The sequence below is a fragment of the Squalius cephalus genome, assembly GCF_949319135.1.
Source record: "Squalius cephalus genome assembly, chromosome: 2".
NCBI lineage: Eukaryota > Metazoa > Chordata > Actinopteri > Cypriniformes > Leuciscidae > Squalius > Squalius cephalus.
In genome coordinates, this window is record NC_137123.1 from 9331467 (window position 1) to 9350789 (window position 19323).

At 37.7% G+C, this 19323-nt stretch overlaps 1 pseudogene across 1 annotated transcript in view; it reads right to left on the reverse strand.

The window, feature by feature from the left end:
- The window catches only part of LOC307149040 (contactin-5-like), a 36149-nt pseudogene extending 17027 nt beyond the window's left edge, over positions 1-19122 (reverse strand). Inside the window, exons 1-2 of the transcript in view lie at positions 19070-19122; positions 6348-6690 (exon numbers count right to left, since the gene is read on the reverse strand). The product of the transcript in view is annotated as a contactin-5-like (transcript). The remainder of the gene's footprint in view (positions 1-6347; positions 6691-19069) is intronic.
- Positions 19123-19323: the final 201 nt, after the last annotated feature.

Sequence of the window (19323 nt, forward strand, 5' to 3'; positions counted from 1 at the left end):
TCGATTCTAAAGTCACGGTTCGATTCGATTCTCGATTTGTTTGATTGTAAAAAAATTGCATCGCAATTGCATGTTACAATGTTTACATGGTACAATTAAGCTACACTTTTTTATTATTTCAGTTCAATTCAATTATTGTGATTTGATTTAATATTGACTCATTTATTAATATTAGGTAGGCTACACAAGATAGGCTTAATTTGGCTAAAAAAAAAAAAAAAAAAAAAAAAACTCACCTAATGCTGTAAACATACAGAGAGCCTATCAGCTGGTAGTAGGCTATTATTTAAGGTTAAAAATAATTAAATATAATGCCGTTTTTTTATTATAATAACAACTTTATTTAATGATATAAGTAAAAAATATAATATGTAATATAGAACACATATTTAGCAAAATACTCTCTATAGCTATTTTTTTCTTGCCAACTACGTGCTATAGCCTATATTATGGTCATTAAATGGCTTTCCTGAGGTAAATGTGACATAATTGTTCTCCAGCTGTTTTATTGACCTCTTCACGCTGATGAAAAACACTGATTGATCGATATTATGTATGAGGAATATACATTTCGGTAAGTTGTACTGTATCTTTCAACAGTGTTCGTGTTTTTCTTTATAGTCCGGTGGCGTAGTGAAAATACCGTTACCGAGGTGATATTTTGCATGGTGTTTCCTTAGGGTCTATAGTGTAATTTTGGCCTAGGAGCCCTTGGAAATAAATGTTGTAACATGTCATATTAGAAGTATATCATTATCTATGAAATATGCTTAAAAACACAGAGATTTTCAAGTTTCTGCACAAGATAAAGTATTCAAATGAATCCCAAAGTTAACATTTTGATATGTTTATTTATGTTTATGAAGTTTTAGATAACTAAAGCTTCAATACATGTTTAAGTATTAACAATATGGTCTTTATTGGCCCTGTAATTGATAATTATGAGTCGCTACAGTTGCATTTGCAAAGAGGTGAGCAGTCTAGACTTGCTTTGCCACTTTTGCAGGTGGATCAATCCCCCTTACAGCAACATTTGAGAAGTTCTCTGCAGGCTGTGGGGACTTCTGGAAGTGTCATCCAAACTGGTTCCCAAGACCCTGTTTCCTTGGTCAATCCATAGTCCCTTGGAGAAGGAATACCTTGCTGTGAGAGTGTGCTGGTCGCCCAGATTCCAGTCTGATAAACTGCCCGTCTGATGTGCTTCAGTTGAGTATCTTGGGTGGGTGGCAGTTTCTCCATTGTCCTACTCCCATAGCAGAAGAGTTCTTTCCTCTTCTGGACAATGGAGCTTGAAGGACTGGACTTGTCATACAAGATGTCTCTGAACAACCATCTGGATGTCAACCAATCTGGCTTCAAGAAAGGGCACTCAACTGAGACTGCACTACTGTCGGTCACAGAAGCCCTACGGATCGCAAAAGCTGCTTCCAAGTCCTCAGTTCTCATTCTCCTGGATCTGTCTGCTGCCTTCGATACTGTGAATCATCAGATCCTTGTGTCCACCCTCTCATCACTGGGCATCACAGGAACTCCTCTCCACTGGTTTGGGTCCTATCTCACAGGTAGGTCCTTCAGGGTTGCATGGAGAGTCGAGGTATCCAAAGCACATCAGCTGACCACAGGGGTTCCTCAGGGTTCAGTTCTTGGTCCCCTCCTCTTCTCCATCTACACCACATCACTGGGACACATCATACAGGCACATGGTTTCTCCTACCACTGCTATGCTGATGACACACAGCTCTTCCTCTCATTTCAACCAGATGATCCCACAGTAGCTGCACGGATCTCAAGCTGTCTGGCGGACATCTCGACATGGATGAAGGAACATCACCTGCAGCTCAACCTGGCAAAGACTGAGCTTCTCGTCCTCCCTGCCAATCCGTCTCTACAGCACGACTTCACTATCCAGCTAGATTCATCATCAATCACCCTATCAAGGTCGGTCAGAAATCTTGGAGTGATATTGGATGACCAGCTGACCTTCACAGATCACATTTCAAAGACAGCTCGATCATGCAGGTTTGCACTGCACAACATCAGGAAGATCAGGCCTTTCCTAACTGAGCATGCAACACAACTTCTCGTCCAGGCCCTGGTCATCTCTAGGCTTGACTACTGCAATGCTCTTCTGGCTGGACTCCCATCATGTGCAACTAAACCTCTATAAATGATTCAGAATGCTGCAGCTCGTCTTGTCTTCAATGAGCCCAAGAGGGCCCACGTCACTCCTCTCTTCATCACTTTGCACTGGCTACCTCTAGCTGCTCGCATCAAGTTCAAGGCATTGACGCTTGCTTACAGATCTATCACAGGCTCAGCTCCCTCCTACTTTCACTCACTCCTACGAGTCTACATCCCTACCAGAAGCCTACGATCGGTCAACGAGCAACGACTCGTGGTTCCATCACAGAAAGCCACAAAATCACTTTCCAGAACATCTCATTCACAGTTCCATGCTGGTGGAATGCTCTCCCCACCCTCATCCGGAAATGCAGAATCCCTGACAACATTCAAAAGACAACTGAAAACCCTTCTCTTCCGTGAGCACTTAACCTCATAAAAAAACCTTTCCTTTTCCTTTATATCCTACCTTTCCTTTTCCTTTATGTCCTCACTTATGCTACTCTGAACAATGACTGAACTTCGTATTTTGAGCACCTCTTGCGTTGTTTTTTGCCTCTTCACGATGACTCGCTTAATTTAGTCCTATTTTGTAAGTCGCTTTGGACAAAAGCGTCTGCTAAATGACTAAATGTAAATGTAAATGTAAGATGACAGTCAGTCTCTCAAACTTTTGGAACTGCCATGAAGCAGCATCTAATTTTTGGAATGGATTTCTGGCAAGGGAAGCAAATACTTCAGTGGCTTTATCATAGGCTTGCCAGGCTCGCCAAACTGACTTCTTAACCTTCCCAGTGAAAGCAGATGTTGTATCACACCCTGAATAGGCATGGAACATCAACAGTGCTTGAAACTTGTCCTTACCCAGACTTTTACATATGCTATTGATATGGTAAAATATGTACTTTTTGCCCATGCCAAAAGCCACCCAGATGTCAGTCAAAGGTTGAATCACAAGTAAATCATGGAATAGACCTTCAAGAATAACAATGACATCAGTGTCCACAGTACGCACATGGACAGTTTTTGCTCCTTGCTCCAGGGCATGCTGTATATGAACCGCAATCCAGGTGTCTGTCTCTTCATGATTGCAACTGCTCATGGTGCTGCTGAAACCAAAGGAAGATACAGCTTGCCCTGATGTGATATATAGCCTGTGTCTTCTAAGATAAACTCTGTTTTAGCTACAGATGATTCATCTGCACAGTTATGGCTGTCAGGAGTGTCTAGATCTTTAAAATCATCCAAGTTGCCCATTCTTTTAATAGTTTCAGACAGGTTGGCTACATGTCTTTGAAATGTCTTCTGTGTGGAAAGACACTGTTCATGATGCTGGAAGTTTTTAGGATTATCTATGTCATTTTCAGGAAGAAAGACACGTCTTCAATTGAGGAAGCAGAGGCTGGGGGCTCGGAGGTGGACTCGTCCATCATCCAAGCAGAAGTCTCCGAGGTAGTTAAGAAGCTCCTCGGTGGCAAGGCACCGGGGGTGGATGAGAACCGCCCTGAGTACCTCAAGTCTCTGGATGTTATGGGGCTGTCTTGGCTGACACGCCTCTGCAGCATCGCGTGGCGGTCGGGGACAGTGCCTTTGGAATGGCAGACCAGGGTGATTGGAGTTTAGGTATCTCGGGGTCTTGTTCACGAGTGAGGGAAGGATGGAACGGGAGACTAACAGACGGATCGGTGCAGCTTCTGCAGTAATGCGGTCGATGTACGGGTCTGTCGTGGTGAAGAAAGAGCTGAGCCGCAAGGCGAAGCTCTCGATTTACCAGTAAGTCTACGTTCCTACTCTCACCTATGGTCATGAGCTGTGGGTCATGACCGAAAGGATAAGATCCCGGATACAGGCGGCCGAAATGAGCTTTCTCCGCAGGGTGGCTGGGCGATCCCTTAGAGATAGGGTGAGAAGCTCGTCACTCGGGAGGAGCACAGAGTAGAGCCGCTGCTCCTCCACATCGAGAGGGGCCAAGCTGAGGTGGCTCGGGCATCTGTTCCGGATGCCTCCTGGACGCCTTCTCGGGAAGGTGTTCCGGGTGCGTCCCACCGGGAGGAGGCCCTGGGGAAGACCTAGGACACGCTGGAGGGACTATGTCTCCCAGCTGGCCTGGGAACGCCTCGGTGTCCCCCCGAAGAGCTGGAGGAAGATGTATGTATGTATGTATTTTCAGGAAGAAAGTCCTCTTCAAATTCTTTCAGCAATCTTCCCAACTCTGGTCCAGAGATTATCCATCGTCTGAAAGCATTTGGGTTTTCTGTGAGACCAACTGCACCACCGCAACCTTTCACAATCTTATTCTCTTGTTCATGAGCTTGGTCGAAAGGTATTGCAGAGAACTTGTTGTATGTCTTTGAGAGAACCCAGTGTGAATGATTTTCAAACTCATCCTTGATAGTGCTGGGCAAAGACTTCATGTCCCTGATGTGGACAGACACCCATCTTCCATAGTTTGTATGGTCCAAGGCAAAAAAAATAGAGGGATGAGTTCTTCTAAAAATTCTACATATAGAAGGAAGTTCTTCTCTCTGTGAGCTCTGACAAAAATGAGAATGAGGGTTTCATATCTTACTATTAGATCCCAATACATGAAAGTTGGACTCTTCTTCAGCATGTCATTTCTCCAAGTGAGAGCATGTCATTTCTCCGACTGTAGATTTTGAAGTGACAATAGAGTGTCTTGGTCTCCATGACTGTGCTGCTTTCAGAAATGAGTATGCCTTTCTAGAAGATGCTACTTCTGCTTCAGTGAGTGCTGTCGTCCAACCAGAGCACTCTAAGAGGTCGCCAAGTGTATTCCAAGTGTATTCCTTAGCTGAACATTAAGCATAAAAGAACGAACGAATTCTGACCTGCAACACGTCTACAATAGGCAACCAAAATAACTGAAAGTACATCTAGCTATGTACTGTCACACACAAATAGGATTTAATGTGATGTGATGCAGCCTAACATAAAACTAATGACCAAACTATGAACTCAGTAGATAGCTACATGAATGACCTAGTTGAATTAAAAAATAAAAGAGAAAACCAAGATCTCTTAATGGGATACTCCACTTTAAAATGAAAATTCTGTCATCATATACTCACCCTCATGTTGTTTCAAACCTGTATGAATTTCTTTCTTCTGCTGAACAGAAAGGAATATATTTAGAAGAATGTCAGTAATCAGACAGTTTCTGGTCTCATTGACTTCCATAGTAGGAAAAATATATACTATGGAAGTCAATGAGACCAGAAACTGTCTGGTTACTGATATTCTTCTAAATATCTTAATTTCTGTTCAGCAGAAGAAAGAAATTCATACAGGTTTGAAACAACATGAGGGTGAGTATATGATGACAGAAGTTTCATTTTAAAGTGGAGTATCCCTTTAACATGTATTTGTGCTGCCTTTTTTATAATAATTCCACCTATATTATACTGGGCTTTTTGAGAATTTTTTTTATTTTTATTTTTTATTTTTTTTTAGGTATAAGGTGTCTTGGCACTCTGTTTTACACTTATAATTTGGAAGATCTACTGGCCTGAGCACAAATTAACAAAAGGAAGCTTATTCAGTTGTCTTAAAAGGCGATTACCCTGAAAGTTTTACTTGAGAGAAAAAAAAACTTATTTCAATATTTGAAATTTCAATATTTCAGTTGGGCTCCTAGGCTGAAATCATTTAGGAGGTCCTAAAGAAGCTTCATGTAAAATGTGGTGCTTTTATCATCTCGGTAACGGTATTTAATATGTGCACTACCCAACTGGACTATTACTATTAGATCGATCATCGCATCTTCACGTGCGCTATAGGGATCTGTCACGTAACATTTACAAGCGCCAAAACGGTATTTATTGTTTGAATTTCGTAATAAAATTGACAGAATCTGAGAGCTGAGATTTTTTTAGATCATAAAGTAACCTGCTCTAGTCTGTCGGTCTCCGTGTCCTCTTTGCTTCGCGATTTTTCTCTGCGTGAGAGCGTGTGAAAAGTGTCAATTGCGTGTGTCTCACGGTGAATGCGTGAGAGTTGGCAGCACTTCAAAATGTGTTTTTTTTTTTTTTCTTTCGCTTGGCAAGCCAAGCTGACGTGACATGGGGGCGTGACAGCATCGACGATTCCATTTTTTGATTCGATAATCGAGATTGAGCATTAATTTCGATCGATTTCGTTTTAAAATCGAAATCGTGACACCCTTATTCAACATAATGCACAGAAGAAGAGATAAACCTCAAAGTCACCTGTGACAGTAAGAGTCACTCCTGGATAACCAGTATATCTTCCATCAGGTTTATCAGTGATGAATCTGAAATAGTACATGTCTTCATCCTTCAGTGTCACATGACAGTCTGACGGTGCAGTTCTGCTGTTTATCTCCCAGATACTGAAGCCTCTGACTGTATTCAGGGTCCTCAGACAGATCTGGAGGATCTACACCCTTCATATACTTATTGGTCCAGAACACTTTCATGATCTGATATCCAGTAGGGTATTTATAAGTGCATCTCATTATCACTGTTGAGTCCTTTAGTGCACAGATGTGTGAAGGACTGTAACTCACACTCCAATCATCACTAGAAACCCCTGAAACACAGAATTCATCAAACTGTAAATGTTGTTTTATCTGTTATATTGGATCATGAAAACATGACAATACTATATTACTATTAGAAAACAGCGACTCATTACAGGAAATATAAGATAAATGTGAATAAATAATCTCAGTGTGAATTACTTTAAGACAGAGGAGTGAAGAGAGAACCAAGAAATCAGCCAAAAACAACAAGCTGCACAATTACAGTTTTTCTGAATTGCTAAAACACATTTCTTGAAACCATCACTCACTTTCTCAAAACCTTAAACACAAAAGCAAATGTTCAAAACTCATTCAGAGAATCTCTGACTCTTCTGGCAAAATCAAACAATGCTTTCAGATCTTACACACATCAGTCAATATTATAAACACTACAGATCATTCGTTAGACACTACATGAAGAATGGAGAACACAGAATCCAAAGCAGTTACAGGAAAAATATGTATTTATATATTGTAACAAAGTAAATAAATTTTGCAATTACATATAAAAGTAGTACTGACACCTGACAGTGGTGAGTGAATAAATACTGTATGCACTGCAAGTACTGTATAGTAAATATTGTATAGTATGGAATGTCTGTATATTCAGCATTTGCATACTGTGAAATACAGTGACCAACTGCAGAAGCCCAAAAGGTTACAGTAAAAAACTGTAAATGAAAAGCATGTTACTGTAAAGTACAGTCAGAAGAGTTGAGCAACTGCAGAATCAAGGTCAGTGAGAGAGATTTATTCTGCTTCAGCTTCACGTCTTCATGTCGGTCCGGCCGGAGAATATCATCTCTGCAGGAGAAGAGAAAAACCCTGAAGCAGATCCAGCCTTGACAACATTCTCCACACCTTCCTCTTCCTCCTCGTTCACCACCTCTTTCACACACTCTTCCTCCTCTTATACTCACACTCTTCCTCCTCTTATACTCATACTCTTCCTCATCTTATACTCACACTCTTCCTCCTCTCCCTCTTATATTTTTCCATCCATTATTGCTATCAACATTCAGTGCAACATTTTGAGTCAATTTAGGCACTTTAAACTGTCTTGTATTTTGTACAGTTGGTTTCCTCTCATCATTAGAAATAAGTCTGAACAATTTTGAGTCGTTGTGTGTAAACGATGACACTGCACTCTAAAAAACGATTCGTTGGCTGAACAACCATTACTTATTAAAGTAATTAGATTAAACACAAAAAATTAAGTATTCATAACTTTTCATCCTCTACTTAACATATATAGTGTGTGTAACACAAAAATATAAGTTACCAGGTGAACTTAAATGTATGCATAAATAAAATGAAACAAACATAAGTCATGTCAACTACTATAATAATTGCTTCAAAATTAAGTAAATCTAGCATAACATTTTAAGTAACTATACGAGCCACGTGATATGCAATTTCCCGTGATGCCTTTTGGAGCCATTTTGGAAAGCACATGTGAAGACGCTGAAAAGAGGTAAGCTTAACTTTTTTTAACTTAAGGTACACTCGATCATTTATTGCATTTTTGGTCAAGAAATTAACTTTTAAACTGATTGCTACGAATTTTGCATCAGCAATTAGAAACGTGTTACTTACAAACACGTATGAAAACGTTTAAGTCTATGTTAATGTATAAAACGAGTGACTGCACACGAGAATAACGTTCTATATTTGAATTATTAAGCGAGTGTGCTCGAATGTATCAAGTGTTTAGTCAGAGTATTTATTGTGTTTTCGAAATATATGACCATGTATCGCGTTGGCACGTATGCATTAAGAGGACAATTCAGACGGCGCTCTCCCCACGCCACGGATAAATTCGTAGGCCTACTTTATTAGCGAGTTGTCACGTAGCTTATACTTTAGTATTTTTTAAGTAGGCCTAAATGTAGTTGTCATTTTATTATATGCAGGCTATGAGTTTTCGTATAAAAAAAAAAATTGTAACGTTACTTTACGTATTTACAAATTCCCAAATTCTCAAGCTCATATGGATCGCGGGAAAGGGGGGCGACCAGGCCTTGGGCGCGCGTTAGCCTACTTTTGGTAACGTTAACATCAAATATTAAATTCGAAAACACATTGGATACAGCTCCATATGTGTGCACGATTTATCATTAAATAATGGCGATCTTGTTTCAAACACATTATTCCTAAATGACAGCGACAACCCTGTCTATTACACCTTCAAAATTATCTCCAGGACCAGGATTGAAAAATCACTGCTTTAAAGTGTTTGATTTATTTTAATATTTTGTGTTGTTTGTTATATTTCATTTTAATAATGTGAGGCAATATTGAAAGTGGGAGAATGTGCCAGATTTGACTTCCAAAAGTAATGTAAAAACTGTAACTCTAGCATATCTGTAATTTTATGCTGCTAAATACTGTTTCTCTCTCTCCATCCTCTAATCCATGCAGCTGTGCAAAAGGTTATGGTGCAAGAATAATTTGAGGTAAGAATTCACAAATATATATGTTAATTTCACACTTATCTAATTATTATTTTTGACAAATTAGCTTTGCCAAAAATAAATAAAAATAACATATCACATTTAGTTCATATGGTTCTCATTAATTTTAGATATAATATATTTACTGAAAAGTCTGCTAGTGAGAGGCTGCAATGTCTTGCACATTCACACAAAATATAAAACATGTATTCTTTTTTTTTTTTTTTTTTTTTCTAGTTCACAATGAAATGGATATGCAAATTTTGTAGTACAGTCATTTCTACAAAGGCAGACTTACTTAAACATTACAGATTACAACATGACTGTCTTGGACGGCACCGATCATTGCCATGTATTTTTCCGGATTGTCCCTGTTCATTTAAAACATTGAACTCAATTCGTTCACACTTGAAAAGGCACCATGCCCCTTGTGATGTACAGACACATGCAGATAACTTTTCCTTCTTGTGTCAGCATTGTGCCTCTATTACATTTTCTACAGAGGCAGAATTCTTTACACATCTTAGACACCATTTAAAGAAACATGAGACTGTTGATTGTGTTTTTAATCAGTGTGATTTCAGGACAAATGTGTATGGCACATTTGCTGCCCACAAAAGCAGAAAGCATATGCCTCATTGTGTCACTGATTTTAAACCGCAAGTTCTGCATTCAAGTTTAGATTCTGCCTGTTGCCATTCTAGCAGCATAACTCGTGAGGAAGAAAGTGAAGAAGAAGAAAGTAGTCTGCCACTGAGGGCTGAAAGTGAACCTTTGCCAGATTTTATGGAAAAAAAAATTGGTTCTGTGCTACTTAAGTTGGAAAGCCTGTTTTATGTATCAGGGAAGTGCATTGACCAGTTGGTGGAAGACTTACTCTTCATTTCAACAGAAGGGACAACCGAAGCATTTAAATGTGTTATTGAACAAACGCTGAAGAAACATGACTGTGTTCTTGAAACATCAGTAGTCACAGATTTGGCAAAGGAACTTTGTGAGTCAAGTCCATTGGGCAAGTCACTTAGATTGGAGGGTCCTTTTAGTTCCTCTTACAAGAGGAAAGAGTATTATAAAGAGAACTTCACAATTGTGGAGCCTGTTGAATATGTTATTGATGCAAAGGAAAAACAGAGTTTTCAGTATGTGCCCATTCTCAAAATGTTGTCTCATTTAATGAATGACACAGATATTTCTCAAAAGGCACTAGAAAGATCTCAGATCTCTGAACAGGATGTACCAACATACAGATCTTTTCATGATGGGCTAAATTTTAAGCAAAACCCTCTTCTATCTGAAGGTGAAGATAAAATTTCCCTGATTGTATACATTGACGACTTTGAGATATGCAATCCACTCGGAACGTCTCGGAAAAAGCATAAAATCACTGCAGTGTATTGGGTGCTGGGAAATGTACCATCACTACTCCGTTCTGAGTTGTCGTCCATTTATTTGGCAGTTCTTTGCAAAGCAGAAGATGTTAAACGGCATGGATATTCAGTTGTACTAGAACCCCTTTTGAAAGATCTAGGAGTGTTGGAGAGAGAAGGCATTTTTATTTCTAGCCTTGGAAAGAATGTCAGAGGTACAGTGATGTGTGTTGTTGCAGACAATTTAGCAGCCCATTCACTTGCTGGGTTTGTTGAAAATTTCTCCGGACCATATCCCTGCAGGTTTTGCCTTGGCCAGCGTTCAGATATTCAGCTGAAAGAAGTACGTTCAGGTGCATTTCAGAGAAGGACAAATGAGCAACACACTCTACATGTTCAAACAGCATTAGAGGATACAAGTGTTGGCCATTCATTTGGTGTCAAAAGACAATGCATCATGACTGACAAACTGGATTATTTCCATGTTTTATCAGGATATCCACCAGATCTCCTACACGACGTTTTTGAAGGGATCGTTCCAGTAGAACTGGCTTTATGCTTGGATGTTTTCATCAAAAAGAAATACTTGACAGTGGATGATATAAATGCTGCAATCCAGCATTTCCCATTTAAATGGACCGACAAAACCAACTGTCCAAAGGCATTGCCTCTGTCTTTTGGAACTCGAAAGAGTATCGGCGGAAATGCCCATGAAAACTGGGCCTTGGTCAGGTTTCTTCCATTTCTCATAGGTCCAAAAATTCCAGTGGATGAACCTGCATGGTTAATTCTTATGGACCTTAAAGAAATTGTGGAACTGATAGTTTCACCAGTGCATACTCAAGAGTCCATTGGCTACCTTGATATCAAAATTTCTGAGCACAGACACAGATTTTTGAGTGTATTTCCACAGCAGAGGTTGCTTCCTAAGCATCATTTCCTGGAACACTATCCGGAACTGATCCAGGCTTTTGGTCCTCTAGTGGCTATGTGGACCATGCGCTTCGAGGCGAAGCACAGTTTTTTCAAACGTGTTGTGCGACACACCCATTCTTTCAGAAACATCTTGCTTTCGCTTGCAGTGAAACACCAGTTGTTGATGGCTTTTAATTGTCAACCTTCAGAGAACTTTCAACCATCACTTTCTGTTTCACATGTGTCCAGTGTCAATTTGGATTTGCTACATAGTGATGTACAGGAAGCAGTTCGCAAAAAATTCCCAAATCAAACATCAATAGTGTTTGCAAACACCGTATCTTGTTACGGAACAAAATACTGTAATGGTATGGTTCTGGCTCATGGATCCACTGCAGGACTTCCTGATTTGGTTCAGATAAACCAACTGATGGTTGTAAACCACTCTTTAGGGTTCATAGTGAAAACACGTAGAGCCTGGTACAATGAGCACTTGAGGTCTTTTGAACTAGATGCACCTGACCATGTTGAAGTACTTCTCCATGAAGACTTGAGTGATGTTGTACCTCTTGCTGCATACACTGTTAAGGGGAAGTGTATGGTGACTTTGAAGTGTTTCATTTCTACACAGTTCTAGGTAATAAAAATGATTTTTAAAAGTAATTGTTAACAGGATGTGGCTGTTAAATTATTTATTACCAAAAAGAGAAATTTTCACCCAGAATAAAAATGGTAATTTACTCAAAATTATAACAAATGTAATTATGGTCTGTGTAATCATACAAATTGAAATTATTTAATTTTGGAACAACATGAGATTTAGTAGACTGACAATTATCTTTTATGTGTGAATTGTCCCATTTTTGTCTAATAGTGTTTCTTTTTCAAACAGAACATGTGTGAACCAGCAGTATTACGGGTCATTCTTGATCAGAACTCCATTCACAAACTTCACCTGCCCTCTGGAATTCCAGATACCCGTGTGAAGTTGGAGTCAGTAGTTAAAGAAACATTTCAGATACAAGGGACCTTTACTCTACATTACAAAGACACTGATTTTGAGGAGTTCTTTTCTCTGACTTCTACATCTGAGCTTAAAGATAAAGACACTATCAAAGTAGTGCAAGTTGAGCCAGTGACTATAAATTTAACAACAATTGACAGTTTAGAGTGTGCTGGCCCTTCTACCTCTGATGCCCCAGTAAGTTCAGATGACTGTTCAGTTGCCTCTTCGGCTCCCTCATCATTTGGCGCATCAGATGACACCGTATTGCTCTGCTCTCCAGACAGTCATGGACAAAGATCAAAGCCGTGGCCATCACCGTTTGAAATTCCAGAGTTTGCCTATGACACTGAGCTGGTTCTGAAGTCTGCTAATGATGCATTCAGAAATGATGGAAGTACTCTGAACAATCCAAGTGTGAAGTCCGATATTCTAGAGAAGTTGGCTGAAAAGATTTTCCAGTTTTGTGCATATCCTACCAGCCAGCAAATTTCCTCAGTTGCAGAGGCATTAATCCAAAAGTATCCTTGCTTAAAGGAGCCTGGGTCATACTCCGGATTCTATGGATGGCAAACCAGACTAAAATTCAAGATGGGAAACTATCGGTCAAAATTGAGAAGTATCGGTTGCCCAGAAGTAACTGTGAATTCAGCTAAAAATAAAAGACATGCTGCTGTAAAAAAGCCAAAGAAAGCAGAAATAAACTACCTCCCTCCACATCCTGTGGGAGTAACTGAACAGAGTCTAGAACAAGAACGGATGGAGCTTCTTGATGATGTCAAGATAAGGGATAACTGGAGAAATATTAATCAAAAAATGTCCAGAACTTTCTCCTACCGTCGTCAGGAAATTGTGGAGAAGAGTCCTTCTATTGCAAGCATACAGGAAAGATGGCCTGCTTTGTTCGACACCTCTCAGGTATCTACATTTTTATTTCCTTGTTTTATTTCTGCTCTAAATTAGTCTGAGTTTTGAGTAATGTATTGTTGTCTTTTTAGGTCAAAGAAGAATTCAGGAGGTTGACAGCTGTTGAGCTTGAAACAACATTCATGGCAAACCTGGACAAACACACAGATGCACTTCTGTCTTTGTTTCACACCAAGGGAGGAAATGCTGGACAGCAAATTAGAGAAATTTTGAGTATGCTAAACCAGGTATGTGGATAGTTTATGTAGGGTTGTAAAAAGTAACAGTACTTTAGTACAAAGTCGGTACTGAAATTTTAACACTTTTATTTTATTTTGAGCGCTGTTGAACGGATTCTGACTAGCTTAAACACCTCTGATTGGCCATTGTGTTCACCCACTCTGATAGACCGCTGATAGACGCCTGCTTTCAAACGCTCACATGTGTATCTGTATAAGCACTTGGTGAAGAGTGTAAAAGATTGATGTTAGCAATTTTTTTCTGAAGCGTTGATTATTGTAGCCAATCACAGACATATCTGTTGAGCATGTGAACACAATGGCTAGTCATAGGTGTTTAAGTTAGTCAGAATCCGTTCAACAGCACTCAAAATGCTAGGGGGAAATGGTGGTACTGTAACATTTTTAACATTTCAGTACCGATACTTTTGACAATCCTAGTTTGTTGGCACGTATATATTTTATATATCTATATTCAGTGCCTTCTAAAATGTTTGGGACTAAGCCTTTTTTTCTTATTATTTTCCTCTGTACTCCATGGTTTTAGATTTATAAACAAATAATTCACTTGTTGTTCAATTGCACATTATCAAGTTTTATTAGAGAGTATTTCTAGACATTTTAGTTTTAACATGCAGAAATTACAACAGATCTTAAATAGTTGCAGACATTTCAGGGCATCAAAAAAATTATGACGCAGCAATACTTTGCCTTTAATGACTACTTGTACTGTAGGCATCTTCAGCTCCCACTTAATTTTTGGGTTCACCCAAAAATAAAAATACTGATTCTCACCCTCATGTCGTTCCACATGTTAAACCTTTGTTTATCTTCAGAGCAGAAATGAAGATCTTTTTAATGAAATCTGAAAGCTTTTTGTTCCTCCATTGGCATCTACACAATTTCAACTTTGACGCTTCAAAAAGCTCATAAATACATTGTAAAACTAATGTTAAACTAATGAAGCGTCAAAGTTGCAATTGTGCTGCTGCCAATGGAGGTACAAAAAGCTTTCGGATTTCATCAAAAAGATCTTCATTTGTGTTCCGAAGATGAATGAAAGTCTTACAAGTTTTGAACGACATGAGGGTGAGTAATTAATTTTAATTATGTTTTTTTTTTTTTTGTTATCTATGTAACCCTGCTATACCTTGTTTATTTTTTGTTTTGTTTTTTAAATGTAAACCAATTAACTGTAAAGCGTCTTTGAGTGTCTAGAAAAGCGCTATAAAAATAAATGTATTATTAATTTTCAGATCATTGTTGTAGTGTATAGCAGCAGAATTTTCTGCTTTTTCAAAATTAATTTTGCTTCCAACTTAATTTGCCATCAGCAGTTATACAGTCAATGAAGATGAGTTTGTTACATAATGCTCAAACTCTATGGGGTCTCTGTATAATTGTTGTTTTGTGTGTATGCACCATGAAAAACCACATTTTGTATACTTTTCAGACCAGTCCTGTGGAAAAACGCAGAGAAGTTGTAATTCGATGCTTAATTGTCTACCTCTCAGAAAATCCTGACAATCTCATCAAGCATTATCAGGTGAGCATCTAAAATCGATCAATAACCAAGTTGAGCTCCAAACCTAAATAAACAACTTGTATAATGGCAATTAATTAATTTAACCAAATTAGATGTAAGAGGCTGTTAGAGATTTATTTTATTTTAAAATATAAAGGTACATTTCTTTCGCATTCTGTGTTTCAATGCAATGTATTTTTTGCAACATTCTGATCAATAACAAGTGATTTTTTTTTTTTTTTTTTTTTTTTTTTTTTTTTTTTTAAGGATACTCATGGGAATGAGGAACTGGAACAGCTCACACTGAGGATCATAACAAAAGGTGGCTCAGCAGATGATCCTTTACAGACTGGGGTAATGCTGGAAGGCATAGAGGTGATGACGGGGTTGTCAGGTGTTGCGAAGGCTTGTGTTTATCTACTTGGCCTAATTTATGCAATCAATCTGAGTTACCCCAAAGAGCTCAGATACTCATTTGAATGTTTTCAAAAGATTCTACTGGAACTAGACAGTGGCAAACTTTCTCCAAAGGTTTACTCTCTGAAGAACAAGCTTCTTTGTTGAAACAATAGATTGATGGTTTTGTTCTGACCATTACGACTCAAAATATGTTCACAGGACCTTTTTAGCCAAACGCATCTGGTTTTAGTACAGTGTTAGTTTGCAAAGGTTTGATTGTAGTCTTGTTTTATCCTCAGGTTCTTTGCTGCATGTTCCAAAAGTAAATGTTGCAAAAAAAATTATATTTAGAGAAGTGTTGCAAAGAGTGAAAAATCAAGAAAGTTTTGTAAAGATTGCAATCTCTCTTACAAAAAAGGAAAGAAAGAAAATGCTTTGGTTTTGTGCTACTTTTATTCTTAAGAGGTTTGTTGCATGTTTCAAAAGTAAATGTTGGAAAAATTTGAATATTAAGAGAAGTGTTGGAAAAATTTGAATATTAAGAGAAGTGTTGGAAAAATTTGAATATTTAGAAAAGTGTTACAAAGAGTGAAAAATCAAGAAAGTTTTGTGAAGATTGCAATCTCTCTTACAAAAAAGGAAAGAAAGAAAATACTTTGGTTTTGTGCTACTTCTTAAGAGGTTTGTTGCATGTTTCAAAAGTAAATGTTGGAAAAATTTGAATATTAAGAGAAGTGTTGGAAAAATTTGAATATTTAGAAAAGTGTTGCAAAGAGTGAAACATCAAGAAAGTTTTGTGAAGATTGCAATCTCTTACAAAAAAGGAAAGAAAGAAAATGCTTTGGTTTTGTGCTACTTTTATTCTTAAGAGGTTTGTTGCATGTTCCAAAAGGAAATGTTGGATAAATGTAAATCTTTTAAGAAGTGTTGCAAAGGTGAAAAAGTGACCTGTTAAAAGTGATTTTCCATTTGTTGATTTGGCACATTTTGTTACATTACATGTTAAGGCTTTGCAGCCTTTGGCAAAAATAAATAAAATAAAGTTAAATGCTTTATTGTGTGTGATTTGCATGTAATTTATTTTAAGACATTGAATGTACTGGAGCAGTGCAGTAAGCAGACCAATAGCTGAAGATCTAAAATAAGTTCAAATGGTTGGTTCAACTCATTTAATTGTCTTATTTTTATATATGAAATTAGCTTAAATGTTAAGATTTGTTTTGATCTCACATGGCCTGCACTGTGTTGGATTTACTTAAAATGTATATGCACCATTTTTGCATCATACTTTTTAAGTAATCCCAACTTGGAATAATTTTACATAAAATTAACAAGAAAACCTTTGTAATATGTACTTAAATATTTGAGTTCACGTAACATTCTTTACTTAAAAATATATGTAACGTGATGCATATATTTTTAAGTAAAGAATGTTGCGTGAACTCAAATATTTAAGTACATATTACAAAGGTTTTCTTGTTAATTTTATGTAAAATTATTCCAAGTTGGGATTACTTAAAAAGTATGATGCAAAAATGGTGCATATATATTTTAAGTAAATCCAACGCATCATTTTTTAGAGTGTGTGTTGTAGTTGTGTTTAACTTTAGCCTGCCTGTGTTTAGTGTTTTGAAACATAAGTGCATCACAGTGAGAAATGTGTTTTAATGAGTGAGAATGTGTTCAGCGTTTTGCAAAAAGAGTGCATGAGATTTGCAAACAGTGTTTTAACGACCTGAACTTGTTTAATGTTTTACAGAAAGAGTGATTTATTCGACAAATTGGTTTAGGCTATTGAGAATTTGGTTCAGAGAAGTGGGTTTAGTGTTTTAGCAATTCAGAAACACTGTAAATCATGGAATATGACAATATAAATATTTAACATACACATTCACTTCCGAGAACAAGAGCAAAAGATATTCACGATCTAGTGCTAGGGCAGGGCTGCGAACTGTCACGCTTTCAGCCTGAGACCCTAATCGACACGTTTCACACACTCTCACGCCACACACACATTTTCTCATGCAGAGAAAAATTGCTAAACATTCATTGCGTGAGAACAGCAGAACTCAGCAAACTGCAAGCAGAGGGTATCATCAAACAGTCAACGCCTCTCTATGGGCAGAGGTGTATAGTCCAGGGGTCAGAAAGTAGAAGTCCTGCCATATGTTTATTACACCCATAAACTCAGTCAGCTGATTTCACTAATTAGTTCTCTCTCCTGCTGAATTAATAAATCCAGGTGAACAAAATACTGACTTTTACTTTCTGAACCTGGACTTTACACCTGTGACACCAACAGACAAGACAAAGCTGGTTACTTTTAAATTCTAAGCTCTCAGATTCTGTCAATTTTATTATGAAATTAAAACAAATATCGTTTTGGCGCTTGTAAATGTGATGTTTCCTCGAAAGGGAACTCAAAAGTTGGCAGTCCTGTCCTACAGTGATTTTTTGATGAGCTTTGTTGGGCGGTGTTGCAGAAAAGCAGAAGTAAACGTACAGAGACAGAGTGAAGAGAGAACCAAGAAATCAGCCATAATGTCCAGTACAGTGAGTCTGTTAATTTACAGTGCAAACTCAGTTAACTGTTATCTCTTCATGATCTTTTGTCAAAAGCAGCATTATCAATCAGGGGTTGAAGCGTGAATAACTGAATAATGTCCAGTACAGTGAGTCTGTCCAGTCATTGAGCTTGAGACATTGTTTTTTTACTTTATGTGCACATGCATTCTGTCCTCGACTATTGATTAAATGGTTAATATTTTTCACTTTATTTTTTTAAATTCTGAGTATGTAATAACCTGACACAATTTGTGTGTTAAAATGACATACACAACTAATGTGTTACATTTGACAACATGTGTTAAAACTGACACAACGTGTCATTTTTAACACAATTTTAATGTGTCATTTTTAACTCTTTTTAGAGTGTACTTATGAAAATATTGTTTCATCAGTTACACTGGACCATGAAAATATGACAATACTTTATTACTATTGGAAACATCGACTCATCACAGGAAATATAAGCTCATCTTCTCAGAATCTATGGAGTGATAAATGTGAATAAATGATCTCAGTGTGAATTACTTCTTCAGCTTTGATGGACGGTGTTGCAGAAAAGCAGAAGTAAACGTACAGAGACAGAGGAGTGAAGAGAGAACCAAGAAATCAGCCGCGAACAACATGATGCACTCTCAAATAATGAAATATCTAAAAAATAAGATGAAGAAAATAATCAAAGTTGATTTATTAAATACCCAATGACATCAAAATATTAGTTTTGTGGCTTTTAGTTCTTATCTATCAGTTCAGAGCTCATTTATGCTAGTGAACTCCTTTGACATGATAAATATTTAACATGTACACATTCACTTCTGAGAACATGAGCGAAAACATATTCATGATCTGCTGCTAAAGTGATTTCTGTCCAATCAAAAGCTCTGAACTTTGAGAAAGTCCCTCCCCCTAAACCATGTGACACTGACTAGCAAGTAGCTAAAGACTACTCATGAGACTCATGAGGCCTTAAATAAAACATCAGAGTGTTTCTAATGTGAATGTAAGAGAGAATCACCGTGAATCATGAGCAGAAATCAGAGGAAGAGGAGGAGCCATTCTGACCAACATCAGCATAAAATATATCTATAATACAGCATTCAATTCAATTCACATTTATTTGTAGCGCTTTTCACAATGCATATCGTTTCACAACAGCTTTACAGAAAATACACGAGTCCACATTACAATTTAGAGTGATCTGTTATCAGAGGAAACTGTCTAAGTTATGCATTTCAGAAATGTACATATACAAAATCACAGTTAGCTAAA